Source organism: Colobus angolensis, unplaced genomic scaffold (genome assembly GCF_000951035.1).
Source record: "Colobus angolensis palliatus isolate OR3802 unplaced genomic scaffold, Cang.pa_1.0 Scaffold262, whole genome shotgun sequence".
Lineage (NCBI taxonomy): Eukaryota > Metazoa > Chordata > Mammalia > Primates > Cercopithecidae > Colobus > Colobus angolensis.
The window spans coordinates 5025263-5048569 of NW_012115844.1; positions in this window are offsets into that span (position 1 = coordinate 5025263).

Here is a 23307-nt window from a genome sequence, read left to right on the forward strand (position 1 = left end):
GTATGTGTATATATATATATATATACATATGGAATTATAAATCCTCTGGAGTACAGTAGACTTAGTTTCCACACAGCAGCATATATTTGTAGCTTCATTCCCTTCCTTGATACCACTCAGTTCCTTCTTAGCTGCAGGTATTCCGAGTCTCAGGTCAGTGGCCTAGAAGGCTGACTCAACAGATTGAGACCCCACAACTCAATAATCTCCACCTGGTTCCACCTTTGATACGTTGGGATTATTGCAATTCAAGATGAGATTTGGGTGGGGACAGGGTCAAACCATATCATTCTGCCCATTTGTATTATACTTCTCCGAAGCACAGGCTTTTAACGATACAGAAATTTCTTTGTCACATCATTCCGGGTCCCCACCTGGACACTCAAGACCACACATTTTCCATTTGCAGTATTTCAAAATATCAAGCTGATATTTGCAGTTTGCATGACAGGCATAAGTTTTAAAGCATATGATCTGAGTACCATCCCTTCATGGAAAGAAGGCTGTGTCATTTTACAGGTAACATGCCTACCACTACTGCAAGATTTGTTTGATGATTAAAGGAAAACTTTTCTGTATCAGTTTTTCTGACTAAAGCATCAGCAGTTATGAAACCTCAACCCTGAATGCTTTACAATCTCCAGCCCTCAATATCCATAGACCTTGACACTAGTATTAATGAGCCTCTACCACAGCTAAAGCATCTACAATCAAAACCTTGATCTTCCAATGTAGATGATCCTTGTGACATCTGTGGGAAGCTTTACTTTAACCTGGTGTGAGACTAGTCATCTGTCTCAACTAAGGAAAAGTTCCAAGAACAAGAAGACTACTAACCAGGAAATTAAAGCATACTCCATAAAATATTTAGTGGAGGGTCCTTTTAAGGTCACCAAGGATACCTTACATGCTAGTTAGCAGGTAGGGTAAAAACAGGTAAGGGAAAGCAGCTTCATCCACACAACAAGGAAAAATGACATTTATCATTAGTGCTAACTTGCCATTGGATGAATGTTGAACTTTCCAGTGAAATACCCTTCAGCTCCAAGGGGGTGTTATATTCCACTACACCCCTTTTTACTTGTATTTTGAGATGGAGTTTTGCTCTTGTTGCCCAGGCTGGAGTGCAATGGCACAATCTCAGCTCACTGCAACCTCTGTCTCCCAGGTTCAAGTGATTCTCCTGCCTCAGCCTCCCAAGTAGCTGGGATTACAGAAGCCTGCCACCACACCCAGCTAATGTTTTGTATTTAGTAGAGATGGCTTTCACCATGTTGGTCAGGCTGGTCTCAAACTCCTGACCTCAGGTGATCTACCCACATCAGCCTCCCAAAGTGCTGCGATTATAGGCATGAGCCACCGCACCTGGCCGCCTTTTTAATGCATGAACCATACATGAGACTTAAGAGTTCTAACAAGTTGAGGACCAATAGCCAATTTCATATGCCAGGTAATGCAAACTCTAAGGCTCTATCTATGGGACCACAGGATGATTTGAAACACGGTGACATCTAATTGTTTCCAACTTACATCACCTGAGCAGTGCTTAGCACCCTCACATGCTGTGCTCCTGAAGGAAACAGGGAAACCAGCCATGCAGTCTCAGATTACCCCAGATCTGGTCCCACAATAACCTCCTCTCTAATTGGGATTTTCAGAAATGTGTTTTGGGAGGAAATATTCAGACTGGTTCTTTTATGATGTTTTTCATCTTTAAGTGACACACAACATAGAGTGTCTTCTAAACCTGGGTCTTCCAAGTTTTAGAATTTCCTGGTTTTAGAAGTTCCACAGTAACCAAGAGACATCTTTTGAGTCAGGTATTGAACAACACTCACTAGACCACAAGTGTTTCAAGAGATCCTCCTGGAGATGTGGTTTATTGACATGTAGGAACTGGGAACGAGCGCCTTGCTGCTGAAGGGACCCAAGACCCATTCCCAGTTTTAGGTAGAATAGGACTCTTCTATTCAAATAAAGAGCTCAGAGAGCAAGACGGGATGGCTACAACCTTCCTGTTCATTGTTACTGTAAGGTTTTCTTCACCCTATACCCAAAAAGAATGAAGTTTCACCCTCATTTTGTCACAGCATCAAGACCAGCAATAAGAACAAGGATTGAGACAAGTAATGAAGATGAAAACCCAACGTGAAGGAAGTTTAACATGCCCCAATTGTTGCATGACTAATGAGATAGCAGCAAAGATCAACATAAAAAGACCAGAAGCAGTTTACTAGAAAGTACCACACAGAGCACCCTGGAGTCATATGGGATCATCCATGAGGACCATAAAGACTGTAAGACACCCCCTGCTTTCTCAGCATTACTGCCAGAACAAGATGCCCACATCGCCAGACTTCCCAGCTGGCCAGGGAGCTCCCTGTGTTTTGGAAGCCTGCTTCTCAGCATGAAGGATGAGGGGTTCTATGTCTTCTTGTGTTTCCTTTGGTCAGTCCGTTTGCAAGCTGTAGTGTGGCTAAGAAAGCAATTCATTATGAGAAGCGGTAAAGTTGTTTATTTTCCTCTTGTTACAATCTCCTACAACCTCTGAACTGATGCCATCAGGAAAGCTTTCCAAGAAAAAGCCACACCAAGGCTAATGACTGGAAGTCATGATCAATAGCTGCCTCTTCCACCCACAAAGTGCCACTGGCTTACAGTGTTTAGCTAAGCATCAGTGAACTGTAGCAGTGTGGCACCATGCGACTATAAAGGTTTCGGAATTTCACTCCAGGCCTCCTAGATACCCAGGGGAGAAGGCACAATATTGCCCATCATGATGACTATTCCGTACCTGTCTTCAACAATATTTATTCATGCCAAAAGAATCCAGACATAAGCTACGACATACCTCCACCTCTAACCTTCTAGTATTCAAATTCCTGTGGGAAAATTTCAGGAGCAGCACACTGAAGACATCAGAACTTGGGAGGAAATAGATATACATCATGACCTTCAATCCTGAACATCCCCACCAAGTAAGGAACAGAAACATTTCCTGATAGAGTCTCTTCTTCAATACATATGGACACATTTTATAGCCACTACAAGATCTCAAAGGACAAAGAGACTAGCCATTTAGAGTATCTTTAACAAAACCTTACCCAGTTGAAAGTGTTAAGAGATTGATGTATATGGAGTTCATATCCTCAAAGTTATGGGGGCAGACATTAGGCCAATAACATAAAACAAATATGTAGCCAAAAAATACTACATAAAACATGTGAATACTAAAGAATATGGCTGAAGATCACAGGGAGAATTCCTCATGACCAGAGAAAAATCGAAAGGCTAAAATAAGGAAGATGAGAGAACAGAATATATTTGCTTTGATCATTACAACGAGCCCCTCCTCCTGGCCCCCTGAAGTACAAAGTAGGGACATTCAGGCATTTGGGTTCATGGCACTCTCCATGACCCTGGACATGGAGTTTGAACACCTATGGACCCTGCCCTGCTCAGACAGCCCAAGAAACTGTCCCAGTTATCCAAACCACCGTAAGAAATGGCAGTAAACAGTTCTCTGCATTGTGTATTTAGAAAATAATTTGTTACCATCAATATAAAATATCCCTATCCTGGATTGTCTAGGAGGAGACCATCAGAAAAATGATTAAAGAGAAAGTAGAACAGGGAGGGGGAAATGGAGGTGGCAATCAGATTAAGAAGTGCCGATTCTGCAGCCTAAGGTAGTCCTGCCTCTGACATTGAACAGGGTCTCCACGCTGAAAGATACATACAGAGCCACAAGGCAAGGAATGTCTCTAAAGTTGGGTAAAGAGAGGGAACAAATTGATTCATGAAGCAGCCAGAAGGAAACAACCTTGCCAACAACGTTCGTTTTCTCCAAGTGACCCCATTTCCAATTCGCTAACCTCTTGAATTATTTTATTTTATGCCCCTAACTCAAAACTCACTCATGATGGCACAGGACAGGAAATAAAGTACCTGTTTGAAAATTGAAAATCTAACTTCAGCATTCAGAGTTGTCTACAATAAGGTATTGTATTACTAACCTTGTATTACTAACAAAAGTCCTCATAACTTTACCTGGAAACACTGAATAAAGATACAACAAAAATTCCCACATATCCTCTTAGCATCCCAGTATAGACATCTGCGAGTCATATTATGGACACATTTGTACACATTTAAGTGTCAAATACATAGGCACAACTGCCTTAATAGACAAACATACAGAAGAAAAAATAGATTTCCTATGAAGGAAATGAAAGACCATGAAATATCTCCCCCCCTGGATTCTACCAACTCAAGTAGAAATACATCAATTGTATGCTAATTATTCCAAACAATATTAAACCACATTTTTCCAAATGACACTTGTCCCAATCAACTAAGTGGATTGACTTAGACAAGCCGGCGCATCCTCAAATTCTCCATCCTAGAGAGGCCCGTTTCACAGTGGAGCACGAGATTGCTGCTATTCATCAGCCGTCAGTCTGCACAGCTTCCAAGAGGAAGAACATTTCTCACCAAGCACCCGCTACAGCAAGCTCTTCCTGACCAACAACTGTGAACCTCTCAGGATCCTAGATTCACTTGCTCAAAAAAAAAAAAATTTAACACAAAGCACAAATGTTGGAAGGTTCTCGCTTGTGGCCCCTAGGAGCTTGGCAGACCCAGCACTCCCACCCGTGATGGGAACGATTTCAGAATCCTGGTTCTTAAATACTCCCGAGCCTTTCTGCCCAGAGAAGGTGAGGTTGTGACCATGATGAGCAATGCCCCTCAGTTTTCTAGGGCAGCATTTACTTTGTACCAAAGGCATCAAAGAGAATGACAAGCTTCCAGCACCATGTGCTCTGTGTGTAGTCCTTCACCTCCTCTGGGTGAATTTCTAAGGAACTGTACCTACCATAGACTTGAGAAACTGCCAGAGCAGATTTCAGTCACCACAAGCAGCTAGCTGATATGTTCAGGGTAAGCTGACTGTACAGAATCTCTTCTGTTTAATTGCCCAGGGGAAGAGAAAGAATCCAGGCAGAGCTCCATGTGAGTGTAGGTTGCATAATTAACATCAGTTCCCAGGCATCGGGAAGGAGTATTTTCCTAACTGGCTGGGGTCTTTGAGGTGGAAATAGAAAGTCCTAGTCCATTAGTGCTCCTCAAACAGATAAGCCCCTGTACACAGGGCTCAGGCACATCAATCAGGGTCAGCCCTACCACAGCTATTACAGAACCTGTTCACTGTCTAGTCGTAAAAAAGGTTTGCTTTTCAGCTCTGTGTGCAGGCGCTTCCAGTCCTGATGGAACCGAAGGCCAGTGGGCTGGTTGGGTACAGGTCTCACAGTATGGGTAGCCCACAACAAGATGTCTTCAAAGTGGACTCAGTCCCAGGAACTGGGCTGCTGAGGAGTTTTCCTGGCTTGAGGCTGTGGAATTATCCTACAGAGATGAAGCAGCTTGAAGGAAGGAGAATGTTCAGGATGAAACATGAGGAGGTACCCGTCACTGCAGAGCTGCTCATTGGATGCTGGGAAACTCATCAGGACCCCTTAGGAGGCTCCATCAACCTTTTAGCCCTAGGCCTCACCTGGCCCTTATGAAAACCCAACATATGTTACCTTTGGTTATTGAATAGACAGAATATTGAATAGACATAATATTTTAACATTCTTTTTATTATACTTTAATTCTAGGGTACATGTGCACAATGTGCAGGTTTGTTACATATGTATACATGTGCCATGTTGGTGTGCTGCACCCATTAACTCATTACTTACATTATGTATATCTCCTGATGCTAACCCTCCTTCCTCCTCCCACCCCACAGCAGGCCGAGGTGTGTGATGTTCCCCTTCCTGTGTCCAAGTGTTCTCGTTGGTCAGTTCCCACCTATGAGTGAGAATATGCTATGTTTGGTTTTCTGTCCTTGTGACAGTTTGCTCAGAATGATGGTTTCCAGCTGCATCCATGTCCCTACAAAGGACATGAACTCATTCTTTTTTATGGCTGCAGAGTATTCCATGCTGTATATGTGCCACATTTTCTCAATCCAGTCTATCACTGATGGACATTTGGGTTGGTTCCAAGTCTTTGCTATTGTGAATAGTGCCACAATAAACATACGTGTGCACGTGTCTTTATAGCAGCATGATTTATAATCCTTTGGGTATATATCCAGTAATGGTTGAACTAGTTTACAGTCCCACCAACAGTATAAAAGTGTTCCTGTTTCTCCACATCCTCTCCAGCACCTGTTTCCTGACTTTTTAATGATTGCCATTCTAACTGGTGTGAGATGGTATCCCATTGTGGTTTTGATTTGCATTTCTCTGATGGCCAGTGATGATGAGCATTTTTTTCATGTGTCTGTTGGCTGCATAAATGTCTTCTTTTGAGAAGTGTCTGTTCATATCCTTGGCCCACTTTTTGATGGGGTTGTTTTTTTCCTGTAAATTTGATTGAGTTCTTTATATGTTCTGGATATCAGCCCTTTGTCAGATGAGTAGATTGCAAAAATTTTCTCCATTCTGTAGGTTGCCTGTTCACCCTCTAGGTCATATCCTTCACCTACTTTTTGATGGGGTTTTTCTTGTAAATTTGTTTAAGTTCTTTGTAGATTCTGGATATTAGCCCTTCGTCAGATGGGTAGATTGCAAAAATTTTCTCCCATTCTGTAGGTTGCCTGAACATTCGTCTTATTGGTATAACTTTATATCAAGAAGAGAATACTTGTTTATGTCAAAATCCCCTTAGTGTGTTAGATAACATCAACAATTCAATCTGGATATAAGTTCCTCACCCCAACAGCAGAAGCATAAAGTAGACACTGAGAGCTCTCATCTGATGAGACTGAAAGCTGATCTTATGGAAACATGAACCATAGAGTCAGAATTGCTGCTGTGTGGGCCAGAGAATCTTCAAGCCACCAAGTGTTCAGGGATAGGAATGCCTATAACATGAATGATAAAAACCACTGCTGTACTAATCCCTGACATTCTTACTGCCTCTGTAACGGAAAAAATAGCAAGGTAAGCAAATGCCCACATGCGCACTGGGGGACGGGGGTGGAACCACAGGCAGAGGGAGGAGCCTGGCCTCTGCAGTTCCTGTGATGTGTCTTGTGGGGTGGGGGTGGGGGACCTGCTAGCAGGACTCAATCTCGCTTTGCTGAGTTTTTTTGTTTGTTTGTTTGTTTGTTTTTCCCCTTTTTCACCCAATAAAATTTTGCCCTACTCACCCTTCAATGTGTCTGCATGCCTAAATTTTCCTGGTCATGTAACAAGAACCTAGTTTTAGCTGAACTAAGGAGCAAAGTTCTGCAACATCCTCATTCTCAGAGCAACCATAACCAACAGCAGGGGTGGGAAACAGATTTCCTAAAAGCTGTCACCTGCAAGTTCCACCACTTTAAATACCAAATCTGTATACCTTGAAACCACCACTTGGGAGGTAATTTCATGGCAGCTTATTGAAGAGCCAGAGAACAGAGGTCAGGTTTGCGAATGTAGGCTCAATATTGACACTTAGTGAACTGAGAAATGAGGCTCAAAATAAACACTGCCCATGTGACAATATCCTGTGCACGTGTCTAGAGAAATTAGAGCTGAAGTCTCTACCACAGTATCTGGAGCTGAGAACCTCACATGGGTTACCTCGAATACTCAGGGAAGGATTCCTTACAACACGTAAGGTGCAAAAGTATCAGGCAGACACATTAAAGCAAGTTCCAGGCTGTGGTCATGACTGGGTGGGAGAATGAGGATCACAGGAAACCCATATAGACCTGCTGGCAAAGCAAAAGCAAAATAGCTTTGGAATCCCTCACATAGTCCCATCAGTTTCTAGCACCACCTTATCCAAGGATTTATTGCAACGGATGCAGTAGGACCACGTCAAACTCATTCCTCTTCCATTTCATTCAGTCCTGGCTGTTTTAAAGAAGAATATATCACTTCCCAGGTCAGTATTCACTAGAATCCACAGGGGTGAAGAAGGTAGAGGCCATCACAAGATGGAAGGCAGAATCTCCAGCTATGGAACATGAACAGTCCTGCTGCAGAAGGACTAATCCCGTTCCTGATGTTTAAAAACCTCAGGAGCCATGGAATTCTTTATTCTGCCATGTGTGGGCAGGTGAAGCAGAGTCTGGGAGGTTCAGTGACATCCCACAGATCACTCCAATCAACACAGCTGCTGAGGTCAGCATCATGTCTGTGGCCCCATCCTGACTATAAAAATACAATGAAAAACCATACTGAAATTCCTGCAGAACACTGCATTACATTGAAACATATTCCCATTGAAGGAAAGCGCAGGATAGGGGCAGAAATAGCCTCACTCATGGTGATGGCCGAGTTCTCAAGGCATTCCCTAAGATAACTCCTGCATTTTGAAAACCATCTGAGAATGGCCTAAAGAATCAAACTCACTGAGAGCACACCTGTGAAAACAGCCCAATATGACCAATATGCCACATGAGGGGACAATAGAGAGAAATTCACTGTCTCAGCAGATATGCGGGTAGTGCCCAGTACCACAGGCCAACCATGAGCAAGGAGCTATGAAGGAGGAAAAGGCAGTGTCCTTCTCCCAGCATTTATGTCCCAGGGCAGTGGTTATCCCTGATGGCATTTCATACCTGGAAGACTGTTAGAAACACAGGACTGGGAATGTCGAAACTCAAAGACTGAAGTGTATCCTTCAGAGTCCAGGTAGGACCCCAAGATAGGTCTACATACCCCTGTTCATTTACCAAGAAGACTCCACAAGACTTTAGATACACCCAATAGAGTAGTAAAGTCCTTGTTAACACAGGATTTTATAAATTGAAGGCAAGGTCCAAAGTAGGTAGAATTGATCTGGTCACACATGGAATAGAAACAAGCTCTATCCTTACCCTTAGGAAACAAAGAGGAGGTAGAGAGTATTAGAAAGCCTCTGAAATACAGTGGGTTGAACTTCAGCACAGGAGCATAGAAATCCTCACTCACTCCCCTGGACACTGTTGTCAGTTTCTCCTTTCCCATGACTTTCCTGAAGCTTCAAGTCAAAAGATATGGACAAGACAGACCTAGTCTAAACTTAGCCATTCCCACCTCCTCTTCATACATACCTCTCTAGATCACAGGTTTGGAAACACATCAACATTTACCTCTTACCATTTGATTCAGGTCCCAACCTGTGAATTCAAGACCACACTTGCACTTTCTATTTGGAGCATTGCAAAATATCACAATGATATTTACAGCATGTTTTCAACAGGCACATGAGTTAAAGGGAATGATTCTTGAGCACCACCCTTCAATAGAAGGAAGACTCATCTGAGGAATAATGTGCTTACAACCATGGAAGGATTTCTGTGATGCTGCAGGGAAGAGAAACAGTTTCCCATAACCACATTTCTAACTACAGTCTCAGCATTTGTGAAGCCTCAATTGTCAGTGCTTGAAGATGCTCAGTTCTCTTCCTCCTATTTTCACGTTAAGTATTATGGAATCTCCAACCACAGCATCGATGTCCACAATCCCGACCTGCGTCTTCTGACATAGGTTATTTTCCTAGCGTCCTGTCAGCAGGTTCAATTTAGGCTGACGTCTCATTGCTTTTGTACAGTGACACACATCTCGTCACCTCACTCTGAGCACTGTAGGCACCAAACAGCAAACATTGCCCCAAAAAGGTTATTGGGAGAGAAGAACCAGGGTTCAGGGGAGTGTTAACACACTCTCAGGTAACTCTATAAAAGCAGCTAGAGTGTTGAAAGATGTTACACTACTGCTGACGTATACACTATGTACTTTGAGCTAGGATGGTTGCCTATCTACTGGATATGTAAGCACTTTAGACTTCGTCACTATTCCATAAATATGGTGTAACAACCATTTATATCACATGTACATGGCAATTGGTGTCATAAGTAATCTAGAAATTAAAGGACACAGGATCATGTGCATAGGTTATAGTATGAACACTAAGCTATTTTGTATAAGGAATTTGAGCATCTACAGAGGGTTCTGAAAATAAACCCCACATATAAAGGGACAACAGTACTCATTTTTCATTCTGAATGTTACAAAATGTCAAGTTGACCAGTCACGCACAGTAGAACCAAAGAACAAGATCCTAAATGTCAGGTGTTACTCAAGCTAATACCTCATATCCCAGAACAGGAAGAACAGTGATGTACCCAACTAATTGGGAGCTAGCACAGAAATCACTTTATTCCAGATGAATCCTGAGGACTTCAGCTCCTGTAGGATCAAAGGAACCTGTACTTTTCAGAAGTTAGCAGCTCCTCCTCAGGCCAGCTACCATCACCATCTACTCCTGGATCAGCCTGACCGGGGCAAATAGAGCAACTCAAGCCAATGGACCAGGATGTCCAACTTGGAAGGAAACCACATTTCTAAGATTTTGGGGATAGGAGGCACATAACCCTCATTCCTCCCTTAGTATATTATTGTCTTCATATGAAGAAGGAAATCAATTTCTTCATAAATATTCTTCTGCAAAGACAACTCTCTCATTGACATGATATTCATGTAAAATGGGGAAGGGGAAGTAGCCACCATAAGCTGACATTCCCCCATCTCAGTGACATCCCCCAGATCACTCTAATCAACACAGCTGACCTGCAAAGAATTCCAAGCAGCAGCAAACCATTAACCATAAAACTCTCCATATACTATTAGTGGAGGGCACTTTTAAGGCTGTAGTTATGTTACCAAGGAACCTTCAATGATAATTAGCAGGTAGGATAAGAAGACTCAAAGAGAAAATCTAAATCCATACAAGGAAAAATGTAATTTATCAGTAGCGCTAACTGGTCCTTGCATGAGCGGTTAAGCTTCCAGGGAAGTGCTCCTTCGACAATCGAAAGTGGTAGGGTGAGATAGTGACACACCCAAAGGGGTGTTATATTCCACTAAAGTTCTTTTTAGAGCATGAAACACACAGGAAACTTAAGAAATGGCTCTAGTTAGGGACTAATATCCAATGTCATGGCAGGTAATATATATCCAGTTTAAACTCTAAGGTCCCGTCAATGGGTCTATGAAGGATCTGAAACAAGGTGACATCTCACTGCTTCCAACACACCCATGTCATCTGAGCAGTGGATCCTCAGATGCCCTGTGCCTGGAGAAAACGCTATGTTCTCTCAGAGGCCAACCCAGATTTGCTCCCACAGACTCCTGTTTAATGGGGATTTTCAGGAATGTGTGTTTTGGGCAAGAAGGCTCCTATCTCTGATCTTTTTTTTTTTTTTTCAAGACAGAGTCTCACTCTGTTGCCCAGGCTGGAGTGCAGTGGCATGGTCTCAGCTCACTGCAGCCTCTGCTTCCCGGGTTCAAGCAATTCTCTTGCCTCAGCCACCTGAGTAGCTAGGATTACAGGTGCATGCCACTATGCCCGACTAATTTTTGTATTTACAGAGACAGGGTTTCACCATGTTGGCCAGGGTGGTCTTGAACTCCTGACCTTAGGTGATCCACCTGCCTCGGTCTCCCAAAGTGCTGGAATTACAGGCAGGAGCCACCATGCCCAGCCTGATATTTTCTATCTTTAAGTGACAGTCCATTGAGTGTCTTCCAAACCTGGATTTTTCTTAATCTGAGACCTCCATTGACCCAGTATTGAGCAGCACTCACCTGACCACGAGTGTTTCAGGAGACCCTTCTAGGGATGTGGTTTATTGATGATGTGTAGGAACTGGGAATGAGCTTGTTCTCATACCTTGCTGAAGGGACCCAAGCCCCCACTGCATCACCAGCTTTAGACAGAAGACTTGTTTTATACTGAAAACTTTCAGAGAATAGACTCAGGAAGCCACAATCTTCCTTTTTCTTTCTACTATAATACTTTCTCTACCTCACACCAAGAAAGGACTAAGTTCCATTCTCAATGCATCTCAACATCAAGGTGACCATTCATTAGCACAAGGATCAAAAAGCAAGAGCAAGATCTAAAGAGGAGATGAAAACCAGAAGGGAAAGTAGTTGAGCCTGCTCCAAGTACTGAGTGACTAATGAGATCCCAGCAAAGGTAACAAAAAATACAACTACAAGCACCCTACTTGGAGTAGTCTTTAGTGCTAGGCTGTCATAATCAAGTCTGGGCATATTTTATCTAGCTTATATCCTGTTTATCCCTACATGACTTAGATTAAGTAGCAATGAAAGCTGTGTGTGACGTACTATATTCCCCGAAGTGGGAATCTAACCCTATATCCTGTATTACATCCCAGTGAAGAACTAAGTGTTGAAAATTTCTTCTACATTAGTTATCAAAACAGCACATCAGTGATTCAACATGGGAGGTAGATGAAGTTTTAGCTCTTTAAGCATAAATTTCCACCAGATTTGTGGAAGAGAAAAAAAGCATGAGATTTAAAAGTCAAATCCTCTCTTTTTCTCTCAGTGTTTTAAAAAATTTCTTAGGTACTTAATAGAAACAGACATTACAGGAGGCAGACAAGGAATGAGGCTGAGATACAGGGTGTGAGAAGAATTTCATTCCGTGAGAGGGAGAAAGTGCCTGTCACAGGAAGATGAAGTAGACAGATCCCGGCTTCAGTAGGCGCCGAGTCCAACCCTCTTCTGCTGATGGGGAGACTCAGCCTGTTGGACATTGTTCTGGAATGACTGGGATCCCTACAACACACCTTCCGCCTGTAGAGGGGCCTGCTTATTTTCACAGAGGCACATCTCAGCAGTGCAAGGGAAGTGAGGTCTCGGAGAAAATTCAAGGACAGTGGAAATAGAATTGGTGGGTAAAAACAGACTGGTCCCCAGGAGGGACTTTCTGAAATGTATATTCATTCTGCTCAAGGGTTCCCATCAGGATTGAGCCCTGGGAAGCTCTGTAAGTGACCAGCTCAATCCTAACAACACAGTGACTGTTCTCTCCACCCACCTCCTGTTCACCACTCTCCTCCTCTGGGTTTCCTGGAACCATTTCCAAATTAAACAGCAATAAAGCAGGCAGATTAATGGTCCTCTAACATCCTAATCCTAGTCCTTAGAACCCATGAACTTGGTATCCTACATGGCAAGAGAAAAATGAGGGCAACACATGGAATTGAGGCTGATAATCAGCTGACTTCGGGGTACACAAAGGTTATCCTGGATGGTCTAGATCACTGTCAGAAAAGAAAGTGGGAGAGGGAGGGAGGATCAGAGAGAAAGATTAAGGTGTACTGCTGATATGGCTTGGCTGTGTCCCCACCCAAAGCTCATCTTGAATTCCCACATGTTGTGGGAGGGATCTGGTGGGAGGTAATTGAATCATGGGGGCAGGTCTTTCCCATGCTGTTCTCACGATAGTCTCACACGATCTGATGGTTTTATAAGGGGGAATTTCTTTCCCTGAACAAGTTCTCTTTGCCTGCTGCCATCCATGTGAGACATGACTTGCTCCTTCTTGCCTTCTACCATGATTGTGAGGCCTCCCCAGCCATGTGCAACTGTAAGTCCATTAAACCTCTTTGCTTCCCAGTCTTGGATATTTCTTTATCAGCAGCATGAAAACAGACTAATACAATTGCTAACTCTGCTGTCAGCTGAAGGTTCTGCCTCGGTCAAAACTGATTTGAAGTCCCACCTTGAAGACTATCCCAGCAGACTATCCCATAGCATATTGAAGAGCTAAAGATGAGACAGCCCAGAAGTACGAATCTTGAGATGTGAGTCCAGGCGCAAACATTGCTCATAAACATCAGCTGTGGATCTGTCTGGAGTAAATTTTACAACACTCTGAATACAACAACTTCATATGGATCACCTCAAATACTCCGATGGGAAGGGCCCACTTGTGACACATAGGGAACAAGACCATCATGCAGACAAGTTAAAGGATGTCCGGGCTATAACAATGAGGGGTTTGCAGGATGAGGATCACATAAAACCCATGGATACCTGCCAACAAAATGAAAGCAAAGTAGCCTTGGAATCCCTCACCTTGTTTGGGCATTAGTGTCTAAAACAGGCTTAACCAAGGGCTAGGCTTTGCAGTGAATGCAGCAGGACCATGGTATCAAACAAATTTCATTCTTCCTTCCGATCTAGGTGTGTCTGCTTCAAAGGAGAAAACATCACCTCCCAGGGCAGCCTTCATTAGAGTCCACAGGGCTGAAGAAAGTAAAGACCATCACAAGATAATGGATGTTTCATAGTTTTCAGCTATGGAACTCTTTGGACATGACTACTGCAGTAGGACTGAGGCCATCCCTTTCAAGTGAAAATGAGTCTCCAGGAGCATTGGGACTCTTCTGGAAAGTGGCATGTGTGGCAGAGACTCAGAGCTCAACATCTGCCAACCCAATGTTTTCAGCATAGCTGGGGAGGACAGAACCATGCCTGCAGCCCCACCCAACCAAGACCCTTTCCCGTGATCACTTGGTTCCTGTCCTAGAGCTTTCTCCCAATTCTGCCGGGACAGCTCAGCCTCAGGCACTAAAGGACAACTCAGCTTTCCAGAGAGCAGAATAACCTCAACCAATGGGTTGGTCAGAGTCTGAGTGGGTCCCAGAATAAACTGTTTCCTAGGAAGCACATTTTAAGGTGATTTTGAAACATTTCCTGTAAGTATTCCCAGTGGGACTCAGCCACACACAGCCTAGAAGTGACCTGCTCAATGCTCTGCCCGTCTCCAGCTGCTCTCCCCACCCCATCTTTCACTACTGCTCCATGCTACTGGTTTCCTGGTACCACTTCCAAAATATTATATACCCAAGCATAGGGCTCAGATTCTAAATTCAGGGAATCCAAAGTAAGATACACAAGCTACATTTCATAGTTCAACATAACTCTCTACTATTCTTTCATTACCACGATTGACCAATATCAAAATACCAAATTACTTATATCGGGAAGAAAAGTTGGGGCATAGAGTTTCTAATTGAAGTGATAGTCTAAATGAAGTTAATATGAGTCTAAGTTTTGTTCCTTTAATCTACATTCTAATGTTATTTGGGCTAATACCTAAAAAATAACTTGGCAAACCTTGCACAAAAAGTAGATATGGGATACACAGGCTTTCATCATCTTAAATTTCCCACCAATAGTACCCCAGGCAAATGCCTCTTGGTTTCCATTTTTATACTAATGAACTTTAAATTCTTTCAGACAAAAAATACCTCTTTCCAGGTTTTTGCAGGAGACGGCATTCCATTGGGATGTTTTGAGATTTGAAACAAAGCTCTGGGTAGGAGCAGACACAGCCTCATTCATGGTGATTTTCAAGGTCTCAGGACAGTATCCAACTTATTCCCACTATTCTGGGATTCACCAACTGAACAAGGCTTTAAGGTAGAACCTCCTCATGGAGGACACATCTATAAATAACCACACATGGCCAGTATGCCACATGTCATGCGGGGGCAAGTCAGAGAAACTCACTGTGGCTCAGAGATGCCTGGCAGTGCCCATTACCAAAGGCTAGTGGCAAGAAGCTGTGAAGAAGAGACAGACGACATCCCTCTTCAAATTATCAAGTCCCAGCACAGTGGTCATCCCTGACAGACTGTGCCAACCACACAGTTCCAGGGATGGAGAAACATAAGGACATTCAGGTGTGTCCCTCGGACTAAAGGGGGGACTCTAAGATAGGCCTGCACATACCCATTTCTTCACCCAAGGGACACCCTGCAAGGCTGTAGGTCCATCTAAGAGAAGGTCCTTGGTAATATTTTATAAACTCAAGTCAAGATCTACAACAGGAAGGTATCCAATTACACATACATCAAGAACAAGCTGCCTACCCATCTCTTATAACAAATACAAAGAAGGGAAATAAATTAGAAATCCTGCGCAGTGCAGAGGGTTGAGCTTCTTCACAGCAGTGTGTAAATTCTTGCTCGCCCCCTCCCCGGACACCACTGCCAGTTCCTCCTTAATCCCAAGTTTCCTAAAGTTAAGGCTCTAGAGGGGGTAAGACATAGTCCAAACTTAGCCTTTCCCAAGTACTTATACCTCTCTAGGATTACAGGCTTTTAAACACATGAAAGATTTTTCTTCTATCATTGGATTCCACATCCTAACCAGCACACTGAAAGCCACAGTCAGTCACACTTTTTAAAGCTTTTCTATATATCAAGTGGATATTTGCAGTTTTTCAAGAGTTGCAACTTTAGCAGGGTATGATCTAGGAGGGAAATCCTTTGACTGAAGGAAGCCTCCATGTCACCTGAAAGATAGCTACATGCCGATGACCAGCGCAAGATTTGGTTGATGCAAAACAGCTTCCTATAGCAATGTTTCTAATTACAGCATCTTCAATTATGAAGCTTCAATCTTGAACATTTGAAAATCCTAACTTGCAGCTCCCACTTGGATTGACAGAACAGTGTGTGGATCTAAACTGTGAGGATGCAAAGGCATAAGAATGATACAATGGACTTTGGGGACTTGGGGGGAAGAGTGGAAGAGGGATGAGGGATAAAAGACTACAAATATGGTACAGTGTATACTGCTCGGGTGATGGGGGCACCAAAGTCTCACAAATCACAACTAAAGTACTTATGAAACCAAGTACCACCTGTATTGTACTCCAGTAACTTGTAGAAAAATAAAATACACGTCTTTTGATTCTTCCCTAAATGATTACCTACGTTGGCACTACTTCATTCTTGAACATGAGTTCTCTGAAGTACTCCAAAAGTATACACAAGCACAGGTGACAAAAATAGGTTAAAAATGCCTAAGATGCATACGAAACCTTATTTTAAAAAAACAGCGTGTGGAGACTCACAATAAACTTTTGCTCCAAGAACTACTGCAGAATCTACCAGGAACACCAAAAGAATTCAGAGCCTTTGAAAGAAGTGGCTCTTCACTGCAAACTCTGTGAGACAACTGAAAAACTGAGTGCCTAAAGTGTGAGTGGGGGAAAGTTCACCTTCAAACACACACCCCTCACTGCAGAACCAGAAAATATAGGTCATGGGAGAAAGATTTAACCTTACCTAGAATTAAAATAGAGCTGAGCAAAATACAAAAGTAGAAGCAGCAGTGGGAAGAGCCTTGTGGACACTCCTGGTCTCCAGGGAAGCCATTTCTGACTGTCTCACAGGGTTCCCTGGGGAGGGCTGCCAGTAGAACTGGGGAAGGACCACAGGGAAAAGGAGACTTCCAGCTGAACTTTGTGATAACTTTGCACATTTTCTTGGGCAGAATCAGGGGGCTGGGGGTGGCGAACGGGAAGTACAGATACTGTTACCTATGGGAGGTATCCGATCTACCAGTGGCAAATCTGCATGGGTCTGCAGCAACCTCAATTCTTGCCTCTTCAGAAGAAAGAATTTGACTGGGGCACAGGCAGAAAGAGAGACTGAGGAAAATTTTCAGAACAGGAATGACAGTTTATTTAAGATGGCTTTAGAGCAGGAGAGAAAAAGTTCATTTGGAAGAGACCCAAGTGGGCACATGAAGGTCAAGTGCTGTGTTTAACCTTGATCCTAGGACTTTATAGGCTGGCCCCTTTCCCATGGTTCTCCCCTTAGGGTGGGCTGCCCACGGGCACACAGCCCTCCTTACCCTTCTGAGGTGAGCATGCGCAGTGCGTTTCAGAAGTTGTATGCGTGCCCACTTGCAGCTTTCTTCCCTTTTCCAGTGGTGTACCCCTGAGTAAGGTAATGGCTGTGATTTGGTCAAGGAATAGGCCAAGGTGGATATCCAGGCCTGCATGACTCAGTGAGCTTGGTGCACAAGCGCATACCTCCACTTGTTATATAACCTGTTTGTGTAAGTTCATACTTGGCTCTAAGCCACTATTTTCTGTAGAAGGTATAACTGTCCTGCTGACACTGTACCGGGGGTCCTTGAGGGCTTGGCTCAGCTCAACATGGCTTGACATGGTGGCAGCACTGGCCCCCAGAGAAAGAGAACCAAAGCTTGTAGATGGACAGAGAGAACCATCTTGTAGACAGACAGGAGGGAACCAGGACACAGCTTGGCTTGCTCATGTCCTGCTGACCCTGAAGGTAAGGTAGAGGTCACCATGCAGCTGTGGGCATGGGGGCAGCAGGAACCTCAGAGCCAGAGCAGACAGCCAAGGTAAAAGTGGGCAGTGTAAGAAAAGCTGCTCATGAGAGAGCTAGTTTAAGTAAGCTGAGTAAAAGAGCTAATGTGAGAAAGCTGTTGAGAGCTACTACTGAATAAAATAATCTTTCACCTGCCTACAACCCTGAGTGTTCTTTCTACTCATCCACCCACTACTCCCTCCAGACCTCAACATGACCTTTGGCATAGTCATGAACCTGACATCCCAGAAGGTCCTAATCCACCCTTTTGTCTCTTAATGCATATGCCAGGGAATCTGCTTCTCCCTGGGGTCTGTATTCAATTAAGTTTAGTGCCACAGGTGTGGACCATCAGGAAATGGCCTCTCCCTGGTACCTGCTGCCAGTTTATCACTTTTACAGCAGTGATGTGATCATTGCCAAACCATTACCTGACATTCCTATTGGGTGGGAGAGGCCTCTCCTGCTCTGGCTCATGCTTGTCTCATTACCTGTAATAGAGGCACAGAAGCCTAGGGCTCCCCACTGAGAAAGCAAGCAGGGCTTTCAGGCCCCACTGCTCCTCACCTTCCCAGGCACAGAAGCTTGGGACTTGTAGCCTGTCGCAAGATCTCTGCCGTGTACACCGGAGGCCTGGATATAAACTTGGTGGTGTTGATGGGGCACAATGGGAGTGAAACTGGAGTTGCTGGCTGCATGGGGCCTGGGTGAGGCTTGTCACCGCCAGCTTTCCCTCACTTCCTCGGTGACCTGTATGACACAGCAGAGGCAGCTATAATCCCCCTGTGAACATAACTCCACCAGCCTGAGAACCACACCTCCATCCCCCACAGCAGCCACAGCAAGTCCTGCCCAAGGAGAGTCTGAGCTCAGACATGCCTGACCTTGCACTCAGCTGATGGTGCTTCTCTCCCTGCCCTGGTAGCTTAAGACAGAAGTTCTTGGGAGCCTTATGGCCGTGCCCATCACCTGAGAAACCCAAACACTTCTCCAGGCAACCTTAGGGCAAGCTTGTATTTCCCCTATACTAACTATACTACCACAGCTAATGCTCTCTCGAAAGTGGCACCTCCTGACTGGAGACCAACCAACTCAAGCCATTACAGCAACTCAGCACAATCCTACTCCAAGAAAGGAGAAAACTGCTGATTTCACCACCTGTAACATCCTGGCTAACCAGAGGTTCTGAGTCTGTCCACATGACAACTTCACTGCTAGCATAACCATCATTCAAGAAAACCAGCACACTCAACTACCACTAAGAACTCCCACAGCATCCATGTCACTCCCCTGCTTCCTCCCTTCCCTGGTGCAGGTTCTGGTATCCATGGCTGAGAGACCTGAAGACAGATCACATCACAGGGCTCTTTGCAGACACTCTTCAGTACCAGCTCAGAGCCTGCTCTTCTGGGTGGCTAGAGCCAGAAGAGCAATAACAATCACTGCAGTTTGGCTCTCTGGAAGCCCCACCCCTAGGGGAAAGGGAAGAGCACCACATCAAGGGAGCACCCATGGGACAAAAGAATCTGAACAGCAGACTTGAGCCCTAGAATTTTCCCTCTGACATAGTCTACCCAAATGAGAAGGAACCAGAAAAGCAATTCTGGTAATATGGCAAAGCAAGTTTAACACCCTCAAAAGATCATACTAGCTCATCAACAATGGACCTAAACCAAGAAAAAATCTGAGTTGTCAGAAAAATAATTCAGAAGCTTGATTAAGCTACTCAAGGAGGCCCCAGAGAAAGGTGAAAACTTAAAAATGTTAAAAATACAGGATATGGACAAAAAAATATCTGGAGAAAGAGACACCCTTAATTGCAAATTATGTTTGGAAGTTAACAACAGAATTGCACAAGTAGAAGAAAGAATTTCAGAGCTTGAAGACAAGGCTTTCAAACTAATGCAATCTGACAAAAACAAAGAAAGCCTCCAAGAAGCTTGGGATTATGTTAAACAACCAACCTAAGAATAATTGGTGTTCCTGAGGAAGAGAAATCTAAGTTAGGAAAACTTATGAGGAAACAATCAAGGAAAACTTCACTGACCTTGCTAGAGATCTGGATGTCCAAACACAAGCAGCTCAAAGAATGCTCAGGAAATTCACCACAAAAACATTACTTAGGCACATAGTCATCAGGCTATCTGAAGTCAAGGCAAAAGAATCTTAAGAGCTGTGAGGCAAAAGCATCAGGTAACCTATAAAGGAAAACCTATCAGATTAACAGATTTCTCAGCAGAAACCCTACAAACTAAAAGACTGGGGTCTTATCTTTAGCATCCTTAAAACAATTATTAGCCAAGAATTTTGTATCCAGCAAAACTAAGCTTCATAAATGAAAGATAAAGTCTTTTTCAGACAAATGCTGAGAGAATTCACCACCACCAAGCCAGCTAAATTGAACTGCTATAGGAGCTCTAAATCTTGAAACAACAAAACCTTGAAATACACCAGAACAGAACCTTTTTAAAGCACACATCTCACAGAGCCTATAAAACAGTAACACAAAAATAGTATTCAGGCAACAGCTAGCATGATGAATAGTACCTTATATCTCAAAACACTTAAATGATCTAAATGATTCATTTAAGAGATACAGAATGACAATAGGTAGTTCACCAAGTACTAGGACTCATATAAACTTAAAGGGATGGAAAAAGATATTCCATGCAAATGGACAGTACTATTGAGCCTCGTATAAACCATCAGCATCTGCAATTGGAACCTGTTTCTTCAGATATAGATGGTCCCTATCATGTCAGAGTTCCAGTTAGACTACTGTCTTATGGCTTACTACAGTGCCATACATCACTTTACCACAAAACATGGTGACTGTAGGCATCATACAGCATTCATCATCATCATGATGCAACAGTTAGGAGGGAAGAACCAAAGTTTTGATGAGTTTTAACACACACATCCAAGTCACTAAATAAAAGCAGTCTAAGTGTTAAAGAAAATGCTATGTTGGTGCTGATACGTACCACGGAGTCAGACCTTGGATACTTACATCTGTACTGACCACATGCAAGCAAACTTTTTTCCTTGTCATTGCCTAAATACTACAGTATAACTACATATAAAGCATTTACATTTAGTAGGTATTATAATATAGAGATGAGTTTAAGTACACAACCGGATATGCATAGACTATACACAAATACTATGACACTTTACATAAGGGACTAGAACATCCACTGATTGGATATCAGCCTGTAATCCTGGAACCAGTCCCCTATGGAAACTGAAGGTTTCCACCTGTAACCTCAAGCCTCCAAGACCTCAGAAACAATCTCCCAAGAGAATTATCACTGGAATGCTGGCTTATAATTATGGCTTATCTCTACAGCCTGCTCCCTAGATCAGCTACCACTGTAGACTGTCCTGGATCAGGTAGCGCAGGGAAGATCAACAACAAAGCAGTTGAAGGAGAAATCCACTGCAGAACACACGACGTTTCTGCGCATCCCTTTGTTATGTATGTCAGTACTGAAGGTCACACCAGTGTCTAATATGAGTATTACTAACTTTTAGTAGGGATGAGAGAGATAACCCTCATTTCTTCAGGGCAGGATTGTTGGCTTATATGGAAAACAGACAGACTTTTCACAAAGACTTTTCACTTTTCCTGCAAAGAGAATTTACTGACTCCTAGTCAATTCTGTAACCATTTCTTAACAAAAAAGAATCCTATAAACACACAGCTTCTCATGGCCACCAACCCACATCTAGAGCTGACATTCTCCATACACTGATGGAAATTCCTAACAAGGACAATGGTCATGATGGCAATGTTTTTCAAAATCAGAGTTGTAAGTACAACCACAGGTGACAGAAAGTATCTACTGAAGGGCAATATGTGGTAAGTCATTCAGACTTATCGCTAAAGGAGTGGTTGCGCTTGAGGGGATTCCCCTTTGATGTATAGGTTGGTACGTGGAAACAAAGCTCAATTTCCAAAGACTATTTGAACATCTCCAAAAAACAAAGCAAAGAGGACTAATGTCTAGAAAGCATAACCAACAGTTGCTTTTCAATCCCATAAAATCTCTTGCTCAGGGCTTTGGACAGGTCAGTAAATCCCAGGTGGGCACTGGATATCAAGGGGAAGTACGGTGTCACCCGTAGTAAGCACAGAATTCCAGCCTTCTGATAAATCATATTTCTACTGGTGCCACGTACATCTATAAGAAAAACCTACAGGGAAAGTCCAACTTTAACTTCAACATTTAAACTTCTTCTATGGAGAAAATTTAAGGACCAGCGCCTGAGACATCAGAGCTATAAGAGCAAATCAAGTTAAATACAAAAGTTCTTCAGCTGAGATGGATGCCACCTGTAAAAATATTTCAAATACTGAAATATTTCTCAAGTGCTGACCACGCATACTTATGCTTAGGTAGAATAGCCACAGCATGAACTCATACAATACAGAATGTCACATCAAGGGAACAATCTAAGAAAACTGAAGCTATAATAATTGGGGACAATTATCAAATAATATTAAATACTACTGGGTATATACCCAAAGGATTATAAATCATGCTGCTATAAAGACACATGCACACGTATGTTTATTGCGGCACTATTCACAATAGCAAAGACTTGGAATCAACCCAAATGTCCATCTGTGACAGACTGGATTAAGAAAATGTGGCACATATACATCATGGAATATTATGCAGCCATAAAAAAGGATGAGTTTGCGTCCTCTGTAGGGACATGGATGCAGCTGGAAACCATCATTCTTAGCAAATTATCACAAGAACAGAAAACCAAACACTGCATGTTCTCACTCATAGGTGGGAACTGAACAATGACATCACTTGGACTCGGGAAGGGGAACATCACACATCGGGGCCTATCATGGGGAGGGGGGAGGGAGAAGGGGGGAGGGATTGCATTGGGAGTTATACCTGATATAAATGACGAATTGATGGGTGCTGACGAGTTGATGGGTGCAGCACACCAACATGGCACAAGTATACATATGTAACAAACCTGCACGTTATGCACATGTACCCTAGAACTTAAAGTATAATAAAAAATAAAAAAAAATATTAAATACATGGTTCATGTCCTCAAAAATATAGTGAGGACATTACCAAGACAATATAAGGATATGAAATAAAAAATATTCAGCATGTAACATAGTAGTGGGTAACAACATATGGGACAAAAAATGTGGTTAGACATCAAATGCAGATTTCCTAATACCTGAAAGCATTAGGAAAAGTCAATCTTAAAGGACAAAGAGACAAAACATTCATTTTAGTCAGTCAACTATTTTCATCCTCCTGGGTTCCCTGAATGTATGGAGAGGA